The sequence below is a fragment of the Furipterus horrens genome, unplaced genomic scaffold (assembly GCF_987537825.1).
Source record: "Furipterus horrens unplaced genomic scaffold, mFurHor1.1.pri manual_scaffold_11, whole genome shotgun sequence".
NCBI lineage: Eukaryota > Metazoa > Chordata > Mammalia > Chiroptera > Furipteridae > Furipterus > Furipterus horrens.
In genome coordinates, this window is record NW_028327181.1 from 34,863,625 (window position 1) to 34,883,714 (window position 20,090).

At 40.6% G+C, this 20,090-nt stretch overlaps 1 long non-coding RNA gene across 1 annotated transcript in view; it reads left to right on the forward strand.

The window, feature by feature from the left end:
* Positions 1–19,578, forward strand: part of LOC149997382 (uncharacterized) — a 31,621-nt gene extending 12,043 nt beyond the window's left edge. The window contains exons 3-4 of the long non-coding RNA XR_016514140.1: positions 17,978–18,046; positions 19,518–19,578. This is a non-coding gene — a long non-coding RNA (uncharacterized LOC149997382). The remainder of the gene's footprint in view (positions 1–17,977; positions 18,047–19,517) is intronic.
* Positions 19,579–20,090: the final 512 nt, after the last annotated feature.

The following is a 20,090-nucleotide window of genomic DNA, read 5'->3' on the forward strand; positions in this document are numbered from 1 at the left end:
ATCAAAATTGGTGCTGGATTGTATCATGCTTTTTCTGCATCAATTGATATGGTCATGTGGTTTTTATCCTTCATTATGTTTATGTGGTTAATCACATTTATGGATTTGTGAATGTGGTACCAACCTTGAATTCCTGGAATAAATCCCACTTGATCATTGTGTGTGATCTTTTTGAGGCATTGCTGTATTTGATTTGCCAATATTTTGTTGATGATTTAGCATCTTTGTTCATCAGGGATATTGGCCTATGATTTTCTTTCTTTGAGAAATAAGTCATTTAAAGAAAAACAAAACAGTAAAACTGTCATTCTTTGCAAATGACATTAGACTACATAGAAAAACTCAAGAGAATCAAACAAAAAATGAATAGAATTAATAAAAAAAATTCAGTGAGATATCAAAATGCAAAGTTAATATATATAAATGTGTCACATTTGTATAAAATAACAAAACAATGTGAAGGTGAGTCCTCAGTGGTGTGAACAAGTGGGTTGGGCATCAGCCTGCAAATTGAAAAATCGCTGGTGTGATACACACTCAGGGTACATGCCCGGGTTAAGGGCCAGGTACCAGCCTGAGGGCCTGTGAGAGGCATCCAGTCCACGTTTTTCTCATACACCAATGTGCCTCTCCCTCTCTTTCTCCATTTCTTCCTCTCTCTCTAAAAAATAAATAGATGAAAACTTTCAAAAATCTGAAGAAGAAATAAGTTAAATAATAGCATTTACAACTACATGAAAAAGAATTAAATGCCTGGAAATTAACATAATCAAAGATGTGAGAGATTCTTGAATCAAAGTTATATGACATTGAAGAAAATTTTGAATGGAACATGAGAGAACTAGAAGAATAGTTTATGCTCACAGAGTAGAAAAGTTAAATTATTAAAAATGACCATACTTTCCAAAGCAATTTAGAGGCTTAATGCAGTATCTGTTAAAATACCAATTTTATTCTTCTCAAAAATTCAAACAAATAATTTTAAAATTTATATGGAACAACCAAAGACCCTAAATAGCCAAAGCACTCCTGAGAAGAAAAAAAGAAGAAAAACTTGGAGGTATCACGAAACGAGATCTCAAACCACACTACAAAGAAATAATAATCAAAACAGGATGTCATTGGCAAAAAAAAAAAAAAAAAAAAAAAAATCCCACAAAGGTTAATGGAGATAATAGAGAGCCCAGAAACAAACCCTCCCCCATATGGACAAGTCACGTATGACAAAAGATGTAGAAATATACACTGAAACAATGACAGTTCCTTCAACAAGTGATCTTGAGAAAACACGACAAATACATGCTAAAAATAGACCTAAACACTCTTAAATACTATACAAGAATACTCTTAAACTGAAGCCAGCCTTACACAATTTTCCCAGAATCCCAACTGACACCAACCGTGCCCACCTATTTCTGTCTTTAAGCCGATTGCAGATTTTCCCACATCTGTTTACCTTCCAGTTGACACCAGCCTTGCTCACAGTCTGCAGTCCAACTGATGATGGCCCCAACAGTCTGATCCCAAACAGCCTCTCTTCTTATCATGTTTCTTCACACCTCATTTTTTAAAAAAGCTCAAAACCTGAGATCACAAGTGTTAGAGAGCACCAGTGTTGGAACACCCCTCTTACTCATGTAAAACCTTCAAAGAAGGTGTCCTAGGGAGAAACATTAGAGATTCTCACTCCCAGTTGTCTAAGACTGGGTCTCATTTATGGCCTCAGCTCTTCCCAGCTTTCCACCTGGGACAGCATCTGTCTCTCTGGTTAATGGCCCCTGGGCCATGCTACCAAGCTTTCTGTCCTCCTGAGCCTCACACCCCTCATGCCATAGTTCTGGAATCACATGACAAAATGTAGCAACTCGGAATTTTTACCAAATTCCTCACACAGGACACAGCTTTGCCCATCACAGAGCCACATCCACAGGCTAGAGTGCCTTCAAACTTATACATATTTTGAAGACTAAAGGACAGCAAGCACTTCGTATGCATCTGCATTGGGGCTTTTCAAGGAGAGCAACTATTGACATTGTAGGTCAGAGTGTTCTTGTTCTGGACGGCCATCAGCCGAATCAAAGACTATTCATTGGGTCCTTTAACACAACCCAAAATATGGTGGTCTCCAAGTCCCCAAAATTGGTATTAAAAAAGAAGAAGAGACAGGGAAAGAGAAAGGGGAGAGGCAAAGAGAGAGAAAATAAAAGACTGAAACAAAAGGAAAAAAAGGAAAACAACTCAAAAAAGTTTATGAGAGAAAAGTGACATTATCGTTAAATACAACTTGCGTGTGACTTCATATCACCTGGCTGTATCGTGTGCTGGAGTATGTGGTTGGCAATCACTCAGTGGTGATACAGAGATGTGCATATCAGGAGGCAGGGTCCACTCGGAGCCATTGTGGCGTCTGCCCATCATGCAGGCCCACATGACACACAAGGTCTGATCCTAAGTATGACAGGACAACATAAAAGGCTTATATGAAATAAAGGATAATACCTTTGCTTTCCTAACTTCAACCTCTTTAAGGGGAAGACCTAAAAATGTGGCCCAGGGCAGTATGACCCTCTTAGGATCACATTGCTGAATCCCAGGCCTAAGCCCTTCTTTTAATTTTGCCATCTTTGAGTTTTGGGATCAAATCCTTGAAACAGTGGCCCACAGATAGTGTGGGTTTTATGTTATACACACCTGACAATGTATGTAGGAATTAGTCTCTTGTGTCATCTCCACTGTGCAGCTAACGTTACTCGGGAGGGCCAGGAAGACTCATGGATTATGCGGGAAACTAAGCAAGTCAGAAATCGCAGGTCTAAATGCAGCTAGCTGTCTCTCCTGAAAGCCAGGACCCTGGATTCATTATGAAGAAGGTGTGGGGAGGGCTGTGTTGGGAATATTTGCACATTTATGGAGGTGCTGGCAGTGAGCTCTTGAAAGTTCTGAGGGGTTTACAGGCAAGTCTGATGATTGGAGAAGGCCCATGCGATAGAATGTTGAAGAAATTGTTTCACTTCTTTGGTGATAGAACAATAAAGGTGTTAGAACCCTGGTAACCAAGCACCCACATTTCCGAGACAGGCCCCTGACTACCTGCCTTCGGTAAAGACAGTTGAGAGAGCAGGATGTTTTCCCATTGTCTCCAGACCTTCTTAGGCTTCGGCATTTGGAAAGCCTGTAATAAAATTGTTTCACTCACGGTAGACAGTGGCTCCAACCTCTTGTTTAACAGCTGTGGTCAGTGAGCAGTGAGCAGCCTTGGGTCACGTATGGCAGCTCAGGGCAGGCCACCCAAGGTAAGGCCACATCTGTCATTTGACGTGGGAATCTTCCAGCCCCTGCCACTTCTGTGTGCTGGACTGGGTGAAACTGCAGGTAATTGTTCACAGCATTCTTGAATGATTCTAATCTGTGGTGTCAGATAAAGCATTTTTTATAATTTCTGATTATTTCTATTTTTTCTGCTGGATGAGTCTTACAGGAAGCTTGTCAATTTCATATATTTTGGAAAGAATCAGCACTTGGTTTTACTAGTGTCATCTTTTGTATTTCAATTGTATTCATTTGCACTCTGATCCCTGTTATATTCTTTTCTGCTACTTAAGTATTCTTTCTGGTTTGTTCAAGAATAAATTTTAAAGTTTTTAAAAGAGTTTCTCCTGGTGAGATAAACCCGTACAACTATAAATTTTCCTCTTGTAAGTGATTTTGCTGTATCCCAGATTTAGTTAGGTTGTTTTCCAGTTTTCCTATGTCTCTAGGTAGTTTCTGTTTTGGTTTGTTATTCTCTTTGATCTGCTGGTTATTTACAAACATGTTGTTCAGATGCTTGTACTGCTTTCTGTTTTATTTTCTTGATACTTTATTTCAACTTTCCTACCAATGACGTCAGAGAACATGGCAGATATAATTTAACATTTTGGGCTTTATTTGTGGCCTCGTACAATATCTGTCTTGGGAAATGTTCCATGTGCATTAAAAATGCATAAAATGCGAGGGTTTTTTTTGCCTTAAATGATCTATAAATGTCTACCAAATCAATCTAGTCTAAAGTGGAAGGTAAGGACATTAGTATCTTAAATATTTTTAGCCTCACCTGAATATATGATTTTTAACTGAAAGGAATTTAGACAGAAAGGAAAAGAGACAGAGGAGTAGAGAAAGAGAAAGAGAGAAACTTTGATGTGAGAAAGAAGTAGTGACTGGTTCCCTTTCCTGTGCAGCTTCACTGGAATTGACCGTACAACGTTGGTATGTGCCCTGATGAAAAATTAAACTCAATACTCAATTGGTGCAAGGGATGATGCTTAAACTAAATAGGCCACCTCGCCAGGGAAAGTTCTTAAATTACTTAAAGTACTGTATTTTAAAATAACATATATTATAAAAAAGCATCTCATACCACATTTAATTTTCAAAGGAAGCATGAGGAGACTTGAATTGGGTGGTGAACACACAATACAATCTACACACACCTTACGATAGAATTGTGCACTTGAAACCTGTATAATTTTCTTAACTAATGTCATGCCAATACATTGAATTAAAAGTGTTAAAAATTCCCTTTAGAGGTAAGTGCTTTTTAAATCATGGTGTTACAAATGAGAATACAAAAAGAGTTCACTACTTTAAATTCACATTACTCATACGTGTCAGGTTCACGTTTGAACGTGACATTCCCTTCCTCACCTCTCCTGCATATCTTCCAATAGTGCAGCAGTTAAACTCAGAGAGAGTTAAAACAAACTGATAAAAGGAAATGGGGCGCTCTCATCAGGGGTCTCTCACCAGGATTTGTACAACTAAGTGGAGCTCACTTTAAGTGGTTCTGGCTGTACATTCTCTGAATGGCACAGGTTGGTGATCTAAAGTTGAGTGTGAAGGGCACCAGGGCCAGCTCAGCAGCTAGCGTGGGAAAGAAAAGAAGTGGTCACACCCTCAGACACACGTGGACCATATGCCCGTTTGTGCCAGGCCCTTTTCATATACAACTGTATGCTCTCTTTTTCAAGCCATGTTCTGTAGATACAAGGGGTCTTTTAAACAGATCCAAAAATCACTTAATTTTACACATGATCTTGTGACCCATTATTCTGGTCAGAATTTAACATGCCTACAGATGCACAGAAGACTATGAGGATTCCAATCGTGACATACAAGACAGAGACCTCAAATGATGTCTAGGTGACGGTCTGACACTTTGGCTAAAACCAAAGCTCAGTATAGTGTCCACTTCTCTCACTGAGTCATGCTGCATGTCCCACATATGCCTGCATGTAGCAGGTGTTTATATGCACAAGTGCAAGAGGAACTAAATTACCAAATTGTCCCAAATAATTGAGTTGTCCTGAGGCTTCACTGCTGCTTCCAGGGGTCCCTGATGTGGCCACAGATGGTACAGGAAAAAGAGTCCCATAGATGACATCTCCAACTGCATGACAGGTTGCTTTCAATGTGCATGCATTTGACTCTGCATGTGATACTCCTAATTCATGAAGGCCCTGCCTGAGACACTTACCATAACACAGTGTAAGATGGAGACACAACTATTGATCTTCAATTTTGGTCACAGAATCAGGCAGCAAACAAACTACACATCATTGGAGGTCTCCTCCTCATATGTCGTATATATATTTTTAGCATATTTGAATCTGCAGGGGTTTTCTAAATGTGGACTTAACTGATGAATCACAGAAATAAATATAGGTTAGTGACCTTTTGAGTCCAGAGAAAGGGCCTCTTGTTTTTACAGTATATATGTTGGGAAAAGAAAATGGCATTATGGGTGAGAAGGGCCTGGAAATACTCTGGCTTTTGTCCAAACTTTTTGTAAAATCGTGGCCACTTTGTGCTTTTTTTCACTTCAGCTGGTGGTCTTGACCTTGTGCCTTTTCTCCATCAACTTTACCGGCTTCATCCTGTGCCATACAGAGGACATGCTGCTACACTCTGTGAAGTTCAGACCCACGGAGTCAGTTGTACAAACACTAGTGAGAACCACTTACTCAGAGCCACCTAATACTCTTTCCAACCATTCTTCTTAATCTATTTAAATTACCTTTCTGTACAATTAGAGGATGTAGATGGCTGGAGAAACAGACAGTTCCGGGTTGAAAGATGGGAGGTGCCACAGGTGAGTGTTATGATTTTAAAGTAGTTAAAATGCCTTGTAATTTCCTCATCCATTATCTGAGATTGGAAAAAGCATTTATTTAAAAGGGTCAATTTGATAGTTCAGTGTGGTATGAGATTATTAAAGAACAACACTCTTATTTTAAAATACTGCATTTTAGACAATTAAAAAATAAAAACAGACTTAACTGCAAATCAGGTTTGATTGATAAATATTTATAGAACATTGCATTTACAACTGCAGGGTGCACATTTTTCTCTAGATTACATGGAAACTATCTGAGATAGATCTTATACAAAGGGAAAAAACAATCTTCAGTAAATTAAAAAGTTTTAAGCTATAGTAACCATATTTTCTGACCACACTGGTAAGAAACTAGAAATCAAATATAGGAAAAAACATAATAAAAAAAAAGGATTGGGAGACTGTAAAACATGCTATCAAGTCCCTAGTAAATCAAAAATGGAAACAAACAAAAAAAAAAAAATCCAACAACAACAGACAAATAAAAATTCAAACATGGCCGTACAAAACCTGGATTTAGTAAAGCTGTTATAAGTGGAAACTCTGTAGCTATACCATTCTAACTATAGAGCAGAAAAATGTCAATAAAATCATTTGAATTTGTTTCTAAATACCTTAGAAAAAGAAGTACCAAAACAAAAATGTTAGTTGTAGTAAAATAAAATGAAAACCAGTGCCCTCATCAATAAAATTTTAAAAAACAATAAAATAAATAAATAAAACCAATGGCTCCTTCTTTGAACTGATAAGTAAATTTGAAAAACCTTTAGTAAGACTCATCGGGCACTAAATACAGAAAAAAAGTAATAAGTCAGAAAAGAAATGAAACTATAATCCAGACTACCAAAACTCAAAGAATTATCGAACATCAGCAATTATAGAAAACAGATTTGACAATTTAATAAAATGGAAAATTTTTAGGTCTTACACTCTTTGAAGCTAAACCAGAGTGAATCACATAATCTGAACAAACCAATGACTAGCAACAAATTTGAATCACTAATCAAAACACCTAAAAACAAAAGCCCAGGACTAGATAGAATTACAGGAGAATTCTCGGAAATTAAAAAAATAATAATTAGTATATATCCTTCCCAACCAACCCATAAATTGAAGAAGTTCCCTTCCAAATTTATTTCATGAGACCTGAATTATTTTGATACCAAAACTAAAGAAAGACACTGCAAAGAAAGAAAATTACAGGTCTATATTCTTGATATGTACATGCTGAAATTCTCAGCAAAATAGTAGCCAACCAAATTTGACTATATTAAAATGATTCTGTATTCTGATCAAGTGTGAATTATGCCAGTGATGCGAGAATGACCCATCACGCAGAAAACAATACATGTGACTCATCACATCAAAAAGGAAATAAAAATGAAAGCCATATGAATTTCAAGAAATACAGAAAAAGTACTAGAATACAGTATGCATTAGTAATAAAAATATTCCAAAGAAGGTTTGTAGAAGGAAATGACCTAAGCTTCATAAAGGCTACATATGACAACCTCACAGTTTACAGTATACTCAACTGTGAAGTAATGAAAGTTTTCCTTTTAAAATCAAAACCAACTCAAGAATGTTCATTCTCATTATTATTATTCAAAATAGTAGTGGAATATTTAAACATAGCAATCAAAGGAGAAAAAGAAATAAAATGCATTTAAGTAAAAAAGAAAGAATTAAAATTGTCACTATTGGCAAATGACATGGTACTCTATATAGAATTTCTTAGATAATTCAACAAAATCAATAGATTTAATAAAATAATTCGTTAAGAAACAAAATACAAACCGAATATACAGAAATCTATCACATTAATATAAACAATAAAAGAAAAATCAAAGTAACCCCTTTTCCATTTGTGTGAAAGAAATAAATGCCTGTGAATTTACATAACTAAAAAGTTGAAAGGGGCCTTTGCAAACTTTGCTCTTTCTCACTTCCTCTCTCCTTCTTTCTCTCTCTCCTCTGTTCTTTCTTCAAGTTAGGAATAAAAAGTGTGGCACCTGCTCCTCTCAGGTGGAATCGTTCGAGACCGAGGCAAAGACAAAAGTACTATCCTACTCATCCTTTGTCTCTTTTGTATACTTACTTGTTCTACAACTTACAAAGAAATAGTAAACTATTTAAAAATGGAAAAATATATCAAACATCACAACTTCATTTTTTTAATCCTCATGCAAGTATATTTTTTTCATTGCTTTTAGGGAGAGAGGAAGGGAGAGACACAGAGAGAGAGAAACATCAATTGGTTGCTTCCTGCTACATGCCCCGACTATGGATCAAAACAATCACCTGGGTAAGCACCCTGACTCGGCATCGAACCCACAACCTTTCAGTCCACAGGATAGTGCTCCAACCAGCTCAGCCACAAAGGGCAGGGCCACGACCTCATTTTCATTTCAATATGTTATTTCAACACAAAACATAATTTATTATTTTTAACACCCTGGCTTTAAGGAGGCTACCATAGCCATTATATTTTAATAGGCTCTTCTTTGTTTATTTTGTTTCAAATGTGATGATTACCTTATTTGACATATTCTCAGGAACGAGGGGTGAATACACTATTTAACAATTATTTTCAGCTTACTAAAATGTTCTTCCAGCCCTGGCTTCTGTGGCTCAGTGGATTGAGCATCGGCCTGCGAGCCAAGTGTCGCTGGTTCACTTCGCAGTCAGGGCACATGACTAGGTTGCACGTCAGGACCCCAGTTGGGGGCACGAGTGAGAGGCAACCACACAGTGATGTTTCTCTCCCTCCCTTTCTCCTTTCCCCTCTCTCTAAAAATAAAATAAACAAACAAATGTTATTTAAAAATATAAAAAATAAAAAAATAAAATAAAATAAAATGTTCTTCTGCAGACTTTTCCTCCATTGCTCCCCCACAGCCCACCCCCTCTCCCACAGTTCAACCCCCACCCTGTTGTCCATGCCCATGGGTCATTCATACCAGTTCTTTTACTAAACCCGTCCACTACTGACCCCTTCACTCCATGCGCCCCTCTCCCCTGGTGCCTGTTACTCTGTTCCTTGTTTACGTGTCTCTGGTTCAGTTTTGTTCATTTGCTCGTGCTGTTCATATGGTATTTTTCTTTTGTTGTCTGGCTTATTTCGTTAAGCATAATTCTGTCCAGTTCCATCCATGTTATCACAAATGGCAGGAGTTCCTGCTTTTTTTCTGCTGCATAGTTTTCCATTGTGTAAATGTACCACAGTGTTTTAACCCACTCATCTACAGATGGGCACTTAGGCTGTTTCCAGCACTTGGCTATTGTAAACAGGGCTGCTATGAACATAGGGGTGCACAGGTTCTTTTCAATTGGTGTTTCAGGATTCTTCGGGTATAATCCTAGCAGTGGAATCGCTGGTTCAAAAGGCATTTCCGTATTTAGTTTCTTGAGGAAATTCCACACTGTTTTCCACAGTGGCTGCACCAGTCTGCATTCCCACCAACACTGCACTGGGGTTCCCGTTCCTCCACATCCTCGCCAGCACTTGTTGTTTGTTGATTTGTTGACGATGGCCACTCTGACTGGTGTAAAGTGGTATCTCATTGTGGTTTTATTTACATCCCTCTGAAGGCTAATGATGTTGAGCATACTTTCATATGCCTATGGGCCCTCTGCATATCCTCCTTGGAGAAGTGTTTGTTCAGGTCCTTTGCCCATTTTTAACTGGGCTGTCTTCTTGGTGTTGAGATATGTAAGTTCTTTATATATTTTGGAGATCAGTCCCTTATCTGATGTATCATTGGCAAATATGTGTTCGCATACGATTGGTTCCCCTTTCATCTGGCTGATGTTTTCTTTGTTGAGCAGACTCTTTAGTTTGATGTTGTCACATCTGTTTGTTTTTTCCTTTACTTCCCTTTTTTTAGGAGACGTGTCAGTGAAAATATTGTTACGTGGGATATCAGAAATTTTCCTGCCTATGTTTTCCTCTAGGATTTTTATGGTGTCACGGCTTACATTTAAGTCTTTGATCCATCTTGAGTTTATTCTGGTGTGTGGCATAAGTTCCTGGTCTAGTTTCATTTCTTTGCATGTCACCATCCAGTTCTCCCAGCACCATTTGTCAAAGAGGCTCTTCTTATGCCATTTTATGTTCCTTCCCCCTTTGTTGAATATTAGTTGACCATAGAGGCCTGGATTTATTTCTGGGCTCTCTGTTCGGTTCCATTGATCTATATGTCTGTTCTTATGCCAGTACCAGGCTGTTTTGATTACAGTGGCCTTGTTGTATAGTTTGATGTCAGGTGTCGGGATACGTCCTGTTGCGTTCTTCTGTCTCAAGATTGCTGCGGCTACTCGGGGTCTTTTTTGGTTCCATATAAGTTTATGAAGTATTTGTTCTAGGTCGGTGAAATACGTTGCTGGTATTTTAATAGGGATTGCATTGAATCTGTAAATTGCCCTGGGTAGTATGGATGTTTTAATGACGTTTATTCTTCCCACCCATGAACATGGTATATGCTTCCACTTATTTGTATCTTCCTTAATTTCTTTCTTCAGGGTTATGTAGTTTTCTGAGTACAGGTCTTTTACCTCTTTGGTTAAATTTATTCCTAGGTACTTTATTTTTCTTGTTGCTATAGGAAATGGAATTTTTTCCTAGTTTCTCTTTCTGAGAATTTATTGTTGGTGTAGAGAAATGCCTTCAATTTCTGAATATTGGCTTCGTACCTTGCTGTTTTGCCAGATTGACTTATTGAGTTGAGTAGTTTTTTTCGTGGCGTCTATAGGGTTTTCTATGTATACTGTCATGTCATCTGCAAATAATGACAGTTTTACTTCTTCTTTTCCAATATGGATGCCTTTTCTTTCTCTTCTTGTCTGATTGCTGTGGCTAGAACTTCCAAACTACGTTGAATAGGAGTGGAGAGAGTGGACATCCTGGTTTTGTCCCTGATCGCAGGGGAATGCTTTCAGTTTTTGTCCATTCATTGTGATGTTGTCTGCGGGTTTCTCATATATGGCCTTTATTGTGTTGAGGTATGCTCCCTGTGTTCCAAGTTTCCTGAGTGTTTTCATCATAAATGGGTGTTGTACTTCATCAAATGCCTTTTCAGCATCTATTGATATGATCATGTGATTTTTGTCTTTCATTTTGTTTATGTGGTGTATTACATTTATTGGTTTGCGAATATTAAACCATCCTGGCATCCCTGGGATGAATCCCACTTGATATTGGTGTATGACCTTTTTAATGTGTTGCTGGATCTGATTTGCCAATATTTTGTTGAGGATTCTAGCATCTATGTTCCTCAGCTATATTGGCCTGTAGTTTTCTTTCTTTGTTGTGTCTTGACCTCGTTTTGGAATTAGGGTAATACTGGCTTCATAGAAACAGTTTGGGAGTCTTTGCTCTTCTTGGATTTTTTGGGTAGGTGTTAGTTCTTCCCTAAATGTTTTGTAAAATTTGCCTGTGAAGACATCCGATCCAGGGATTTTATGTGCCTGGAGTTTTTTGATTATTGTTGCAATTCATTCTTTGTTATTGGTCTGTTGAGACTTTCTACTTCTTCTTGATTCAGTTTTGGAAGGTTATTTGTTTCTAGAAATCTGTCCATTTCTACTAGGTTGTCAAGTTTCTTCCCATATAATTGTTTGTAGAAATGTCTTACAATCCTTTATATTTCTGTGGTATCGGTCGTGATCTCTCCTCTTTCGTTTCTCATTTTGTTTATTTGGGTCATCTCTCTTTTTTTCTTGATGAGCCTGGCTAAAGACTTGTCGATTTTGTTTATCTTTTCAAAGAAGTAGTTGATCTTTTGAGTTGTTTGTTTAGTCTCTATGTCATTTAATTCTGCTCTGATCTTGATGATTTCCTTCCTTCTACTCGCCCTGGTCTTTGTTTGTTGTTGTTGTTCTAGTTCCTGTAGCTGTAGGGTTAGATTTTTAATTTGAGATTCTTCTATCCTTTTTAGGTCGGCCTGTATTGCTATGAACTTTCCTCTCAGGATTGCTATTGCTGTGTCCCATAGGTTGGGGGCTGTTGTGTGTTCATTATCATTTGTTTCCAGAAACGTCTTGATTCATTCCTTGGTGTCATTGTTAATCCATTCATTACTTAATAGCATGTTATTCATTCTCCATGAGTTTGAATGTGTTTGAGTTCTTTCCTTGAGGTGGATTTCTAGTTTCAAGGCATTGTGATCTGAGAAGATGTTTGATATAATTTCAATTTTCTTGAATTTGTTGAGGCTTGTTCTGTGTCCTACCGTGTGGTCTATGTTTGAAAATGTCCCATGTGCATTTGAAAAGAATGTATATTTTGCTTCTCTGGAGTAAAAGGTTCTATATATATCAATCAGTCCATTTGATCTAGGGTGTTGTTCTTTGCTTCAGAGAGCTGTGCATTGTTCACAATGGGATGTTAAAGTCCCCTACTGTGAGTGTGTTGCTGTTGATATCTTTTTTGTAGCCTCCCAATATTTTCCTTATATATTTTTGTGCACTTATGTTAGGTGCATATATGTTTATCAGGGTTATATCTTCATGATGGATTGTTCCCTTACGTATTTTAAAATGTCTTTCTTTGTCTCTTTTTATGGCCTTTGCTGTGAAATCTGTTTTTTCTGATGTAAGTATTGCTATCCCAGCTTTCTTTCATGTTCATTGCTTAGAATACTTTTTCCATCCCTTCGCTTTCAGTCTGTGTAAATCTTTTGTTTTGAGGTGCGTCTCTTGTAGATAGCATATATGTGGATCATGTTTTTGTGTGCATTCCGCTACCCTATGTCTTTTGAATGGAGCGTTTACTCCATTTACATTTCAGGTTATTATTGACGGGTATTTATTCATTTCCCTTTGTACCTGTGTTCCTCTCCCTCTTTATTTTCTTTTTCTCACCGTATCCCCTTTAGCATGTCTTGTAATGCTGGTTTGGTGGAGATGCGTTCTTTTAGTGTTCCTTTGTCTGGGAAACTCCTTGTTTCACCTTCCATTTTGAAAGGGACCCTTGCTGGGTAGAGTAGTCTTGGTTGTCGGCCTTGTTTTTCATCGTTTGAAATATTGTTTGCCATTCTTTTTTGGCTTGTAGTGTTTCTGTTGAGAAATCAGTTGATAGTCTTATCAGAGCTCCCTTGTATGTTATTTCCTTTTTTTCTCTTGCTGCCTTTAGGATTCTCTCTTTGTCTTTGAATATTGAAGTTTTAATTATGATGTGCCTTGGAGTAGACCTTTTTGGGTCATATTCATTTGGAGCCTCTGTGCTTCCTGGATTTGCAAGACTTTTTCTCTCATCAAGTTAGGAAAATTTTATGTCATTACTTTTTCAATCAGGTTTTCTAGCCCATGCTCCTCTTCTTCTCCTTCTTTTATCCCTATGATATGCATATTGTTTCATGTCATGTTGTCCTGCAGTTCTCTTAAACCATCTTCATTCTTTTTAGGCATTTTTTCATTTTTGCGTTGCATTGTCTGGCAGTTTTTTTATATGTTGTCCTCTAACTCACTGATCCGATCCTCTGCTTCCTTTAGCCTGTTTTTGATTGCTTCGACTGTGTTCTTCAGTTCAGAAATTGTATTCTTCATTTCTTCGTGGTTTTTATTGATAGTTTCTATGCCCTCTTTTTGGTTGGTGTAGTTCTCAGTAAGTTCTTTGTAGTTTCCCTGGAGTTCTTTGTAGTTCCCCTGGAGTTTGTTGTAATTTTCTTTGACTTTGTTGAGTTCATTGAGCTTCATTTGAATTCCATGTCTGATGGTTTGCTTGCCTCTTATTTCATCTATCCATCCTTCTGAGAATTCCTCCTTTCTTTTTGGTGGGGTGTTGTTTCTGTTTGGTGGGGTGTTATTCTGCCTCCCCATTTGGGGTGCTGGTCTTGTTTGTATCTGATTATTAGATTGATCTGCTTTTATGTACTGCCTTTGTGGTGTGACCGTCTGTGGTAGGAACCTGTGTCATACAGCGGTGCTGTCTCCTTGATCTCTTTAACTTGATGCTCTTGGGATGCCCTTTATGCCTTTTACTTGGACTCGCTAGAAGTGTTTTGGTTTTGTTTGTTGTGTTGATCTTTGGTGGGCCCTTCCTGTGTATTAGCTGAGAGTCTCTCTGCCCGCTTCTGACAGTAGTTGAGCTGCCTCTGGCTGCTGCCTCCTGGAGGGGAGTAGTCTGCTTATGAGACTTCTCCCACAGCACTGATGTTGAGTCTGCCCTGTGATCTGGTCTGCTGGCTCTCCAGTATTTCCTCCAGAACCAGCATCCAGTGTTTTCCAACGCTCCTCTAGTTCTTTCGCCTTCTTTCAGCTACATCGCAGGTTGAGTGTGGAAAGTGCACTTTTTTCTCCCTGCCTGCAAGCAGGCGGGAGCAGCGGGAGGGCGCTGGGGGGGCCTGCCGGGAACGTTCTCCTACGCTGGTGGGCGGGGGCGTTCCCTGGCGCTGGCTGTCGTGGGCGCGGGCCGGTAGCGGTCCTGTGGTCTGGCGTGTGGGCCGGCACTAGCTCTTGAGCCCTTGTTAAATATTCGGGTCCTCCTCAGCCCGCTGCAGCCGCTTCGCCTCCTGTAGAGCCGCCTGAAGTCCTGTTCCCACCACAGCCACGGGTGCTGCTCTCCTGTGAGTATTCTTGGTTGTTCTTCAAGGATGCAGTAGCTTGGAAACAGTTGCATCTTCTTAAGGTTTGCTTTTAAGCTTTGATGAGACAGACTAGAGAAACTCTAACTCTAGGGCTATTTTAGTCCCCGCTACTGAGACACTGCACATCTTAGTACTCTGCCCGGTAATTTACGTGGTTTTCTACTCTTTCTGGTGGGAACACACTTGAGTTTTTGTGAGTCAGAGGTTTTCTTTGCTCCTTTTCGGGGGTCCTTTCTTCGGGCCACAGGAGGTGTTCTTTCCAGACGTACTCATGCACTATGCTGGAGACTTAAGGAAAATCCTCTGCAAGTATCTGCAGCCATATGGACATATCTCTCCTCTCTAAGATTGTGCCCTGCATATGCATGCCAACTAGGCCTACCCTGGATCTGAAGAATGTCTCAATTAAAGGAGACCTCAGCATAAGATGTGGGCTGGATCTTTCAGTTGGTCAGTGGGAATCTTGGGGCTCACCTTCCCTGTTTCTCCTCCCTCAGATATAACTAGCCTGTCTTGCCTGCATCCAAGCAATGGAAGCAATTACTTCATCCATTTTGTTTGACTTTCAGTAGTTTCTTGTAGGAGTTAGTTATTCCGTGTTGGCTCCTAGAAGTTCTTCATCAGAAAGAAACCTGCTGTTTTCATCATCTGTCAGAGTGCTTTATGTTTAAGTTTTAAGGCAAAACTATTATTATTATTATTATTATTATTATTATTATTATTATTATTAGAATGCTTCCCTCTAGGGTAGTTACCTCCTTTTGCACCACAATATACTTTAGAGATACAACTACATTGTATCATTAACAGTGGTTTCTGGTTTCAGTGATTCCCTTGGGGTAGGGCATGCTGGTATGGTTTAAAAATGATAGTTAAAAGAGCTGCTAGTATGCAAAACTCCCACATTTCTACTATTTCCTTCTTACATACGATATTGGCCAGAGAAAGAATCTTTGTCCTTACTTCTGAATGTTAGAAATAGTTCGTAAATATAATCAACATTTTGCCTCCCCTAAAACAACCTAAGTTTAATTATTTAACCTATTAACATGCCATTTTCTTACATGGAGCCTAATTATAATCCCAGAACAAACTTTGTTTAGTCATGAGATGCCTTTATATTAATGTATCCGTAAAGCTGTTTATAGTATTTAAGATTTCCAAATAAATGAACAATAGTGCGAGTAATCAAGTTTTAAATTTTTGGTCATCTGTTTAAGATCTGGGATATTTTGTTGCAGGCCATAGGGATTGGTTGCTTGTGAAGCAAAATTTTAATTAATGGGGAAAAAATGCCCACAGAATTGGAAGAGAAAGGGAAAGGACCAGAGAGACACAAGGGGCACTTAAATATGCCGTTCTCATTATGAGTTCATCTCAACCATTTTCTTCAGCTATTAAAGGAACAGCTAATCTAATGCAGTTTTGGTAGCGTCTTGACAATAACATTCAGGAAAGTAAGTGACTTGAGAGTCCCACCAAGAGGCTCTCCTGTGGGGAATTAGTTAACTCTACAGATGAGGATTGAGGTACAGCTTTAAAAAAGTGCAGTAAACATAAAATGAAAAGATGCTTATATTGATTAGGTTGTGCGTGTCCTCACTTTTCCTGTGCTCACGAACGTGGGGACCACCAGTTACGTGCAGGGTAGGAATGACTCACCCGCGCGGTCACCCGGACGCTTACTTAGCGAGCTCTGGGGAACCCTCGGTTTCCGCGGAGGCGCCGGCCGGAGGGGCGGGGCCGGGAGCGTCCCCTCGGGGCGCGGCGGCCGGGAGCCGGAAGGTACGCGCGCGCGTGCGGCCGCTGGGTGCTCGTGCACTCACTCGCGTGCCCCGCGGGGCGTCTTCTGGCGCAGGAGCCTCTGCGGTCCCGCGGGAGGGCAGCCTCAGGGCCCCAGGTGCCGGGTGACGCTTCCTGGAGCCGCAGCGGAGGGAGATGGGCCGCGGCTGCCCTGAGCCCAGACCCACAGCCCCAGTCTGTCCCTGACCGTGTCCTGCCCTTTCCTCGTGGGATCCCCGGTGTAAGGGCTCCTGTGAGGGCCCCACGGGGGCGGGGCGCCGGCTGTGGGATGCAGGGACAGACTGGTCTTTATGGGGACCCAGGGCAGTGCGCCCAGAGCCGGACCTGCGGGGTGGCCCGAGGTCACTTCGTGCTCATCCCGGGGGTGGCCTTCGTGCCCCCGAGGAGTGTCATCCGTGTGGTTCACGGCGCAGCGCGGGCAGCCCTGTGTAATAAAACGGCCTCTGTGGCTCCCACGTGTGCAGTAAAACCATCTTCGACCTTGTAAAGACCATTCTGGCCACAAAAAGTAACGAATCCCAAGGACCTCATTGGCTGTAGATGGGATTCTGTGGAGTGGCCGCACAGTAAGGATTTGTATCTGTTTTTCTTTTTCAGGCAATTACATATGAACCATCTAGCATCAGCTTTAGCTGTATCTACTGTTTAGTACTCTGTGTAGATGCTTTTAGAATATCACCTCTGATGATTTCAGTGCTAGAAGGCGATGATATTTTTCACCATTTTACAGTTAAAATTGAGGCCCAAGCATGTTAAGTAACCTTTTCAAGGCAGGAGGTCATTTCTGAGGATGAATTCAGGTTTTAAGTCTGCTCTGGGCGAGACACTGAGGTGCCCTAGAGTGTCGGAGCGCACGCACGTGCACACACAGTGGTGCAGGGTTCTGCTTCTAGCGGGTGACAGGTGGGTTTGTCACTGATGCAGGCCCCCAGGGACTGCTCATGACTGCCAGTTTCTGTATTGCAGCACCTAATATTGATGTGAGGTTGGATTTTATTTCTTAATTAGCAGTGGGGTCCTGGCTGGTCCAGTAGGCTACGTAGGGGACAATAAGTTAGACCAAGGGCCAGCCTGCAGAACCGTTATCTGTTGGTAGGGGACAGGGTAGAGAGTCAGCTCGGGGGAGGAGGGGCCAGTCATTCAGTTCCCTCGTACTGTTCCCTTGTTGTGTGCCACGGGCCACGCTGCTGCGGGGGGTCCAGTGTTGTATAAGACCTGGTCTTGTGCTCTAGGATCTTACAGTTGGGTTGAGGCTGAGGGACAACTGTGTTGATAGGGCTTCTCCAGTGAAAAGTGACTTCTTAAACGTAAGTCGCCATGTCTAGGGCACATTTTAACAATTCATACCAAAGGTACTATATACTTTGACTCTGAAAGTTCTGTATGTGTATGTGTGTGTACCAATTAACCAATTTGTTTACTTTTGGTATTTTAGATATTGACAAAACACTGGAGGGATGATGAAATCAATCAGCTTCCTCTTTTCCTTGGAGAGCCTGCATTGGTAAAGTATTAGGCATTTTCCAATATAATATTCTAGCATTTATGCATGCGATTTGGTCATCTTCCATGTGGCATTAAATTTGGCCTGTGATAGGCTCAAAGAGAGTGCTTCTGCGCCTGCCAGGCCTGTCTGCACCTCGTCATCTCCGCAGCAGACATTGGCTGAGCTCTGACTCCAGCTTGGGTCCTGTGCAACGTGCCCGTTACTCAGGTGTCTTTTTTTCTAAGGCCTGATGACTGGCGGCCCTGCTCCCAAGCAGTGGGTGCATTTGCTGGTTATGTGCATGTGCTGGTAGAAGACACTCTATTTGCTTTGGGAGCTGCAACAACAATCAAATGAGACTCGAGAATTGGATGCAAGGAGGATTTGTGATTGTTTCGAACCACTTTCTATTTATCACTTTATTGTACTTTATGAAGATACTACGATGACTACTTTGGAGTATAAACAGAAGTTCTATGTCTCGGGAGTCGGCAGACCAAGATTCTAGTTCCTGTTGTGCTAGTCAGATTCTGTACACTGTTCAGGCGTCCACTCTGCCATTGGGATGTTAGGACGATGAGCTCCTTTGCTAATGCTCTTCTCCATCTTGAGTCTGTGACTCTTCTGTCCTTCCACAGTTTGCCTGGGTCAGCAGTTTGCTGACCCTTTCCCTCTAACCTTCAGGACAGGCCCTGGACTTGGGCTGTTAAGAGAAAATCAGCTGTCTTCATCTGGCTTCAGGATGAAACAAAGGGCACCTGAGGGAGAGAGGGGTGTGAGGAGACAGAACGCAGGGATTTCTCTCTGGCTTAGTTACTCCAAGATGTGGACACAACAGGTGTCTTCCCTGCAGTTGTGATTATCAGAAAGGGTGAGTTTCACTAAATCTGAATCCACTCATGCAGCTCAGTTTCAGTGCTTAGACCCCAGACGGCTCAGTCCTTTTCTCAGTCTGGCCCCAAGGAGTGGTGTGCAGTTAGCACAGAGTTCTCGTGAGAGGGCAAATGCAGTTAGAACAGGGGGTCTTGGGAGAGTCCTGCCTTGGTTAATGGAGTGCAGGTAGAACAGCGGATTCTGGGACAGTCCTGCCTGAGGGAGAGGGGTGCAATTAAAACAAGATCCCAAAATAGTCCAGCCTTAGGTAATGAGGGGCTAGTAGAACAGGCGTTTCTGGGACAGTCCTGCCTGAGGGAGAGGGGTGCAGTTAGAACACAAGTTTTATGGAGAGTTCTGTCTAAGAGAGCAGCGTGCAGGTAGAAGGAATTCTCGGCATTTCTTGCCCTGAGGTACAGGGGTGCACTTAGAACAAGGGTTTTCAGGACGGTGCAGCTGGGACTCAGTTGTGTGGCCTAAAACTCAGTCCCTTTGAGGCTCACCTCTGGTCTGTAAATGGACACTGTGCTCCTTACATGCATCAGTGTGGCCTTGGCACTTTCCTTCTCTCTGATGAGATTACTGACAAAGTATTTTCTATGTTTATTTCCTAAAGGGAATGTCTCTGGGACCCTGAACCCTCAGGAGCATCCTCATGTAAGAGATCATTGAAGCCACAGGGAAATCATCTCACCTGAATTTGCAAAAGGAATAACAACAGAGCAGCTGCTTGCATTGTCCGCTGTACTTTCACTGGGGCTTGTTGATGAAGATCCAGCACCAGTGTTGAAGGTAACATATAGGGAAGGAAGCAGTCCATTAGATCACGGTCATTCAGCTGGGAAAGAATATAGTTTATTTTTAAGTACAGTTAACTCAGTCATCTTTTGCTTAATTTATCTGAATCGAGGTATACTCCCATCAGAACAAATAATTGTGAATGGATTACGTGTGTGCATATATTTTCTAGAACAAATCAGTAGTACTTAATTTATTTAATCTACATAATTTAACACATTTCTTTTACTTTTATTCTATGAGCTTTATTTTTAGTGTCAACAGCTTTATTTATTTTTTCTCTTGTCTCGTACCCAATAACATTTTAGCACATACTGACATAGACCTAGCTTTTACTATGATTATTAATAATCAGGCAACAAATACACATACTAAAAAATATTTCAATATA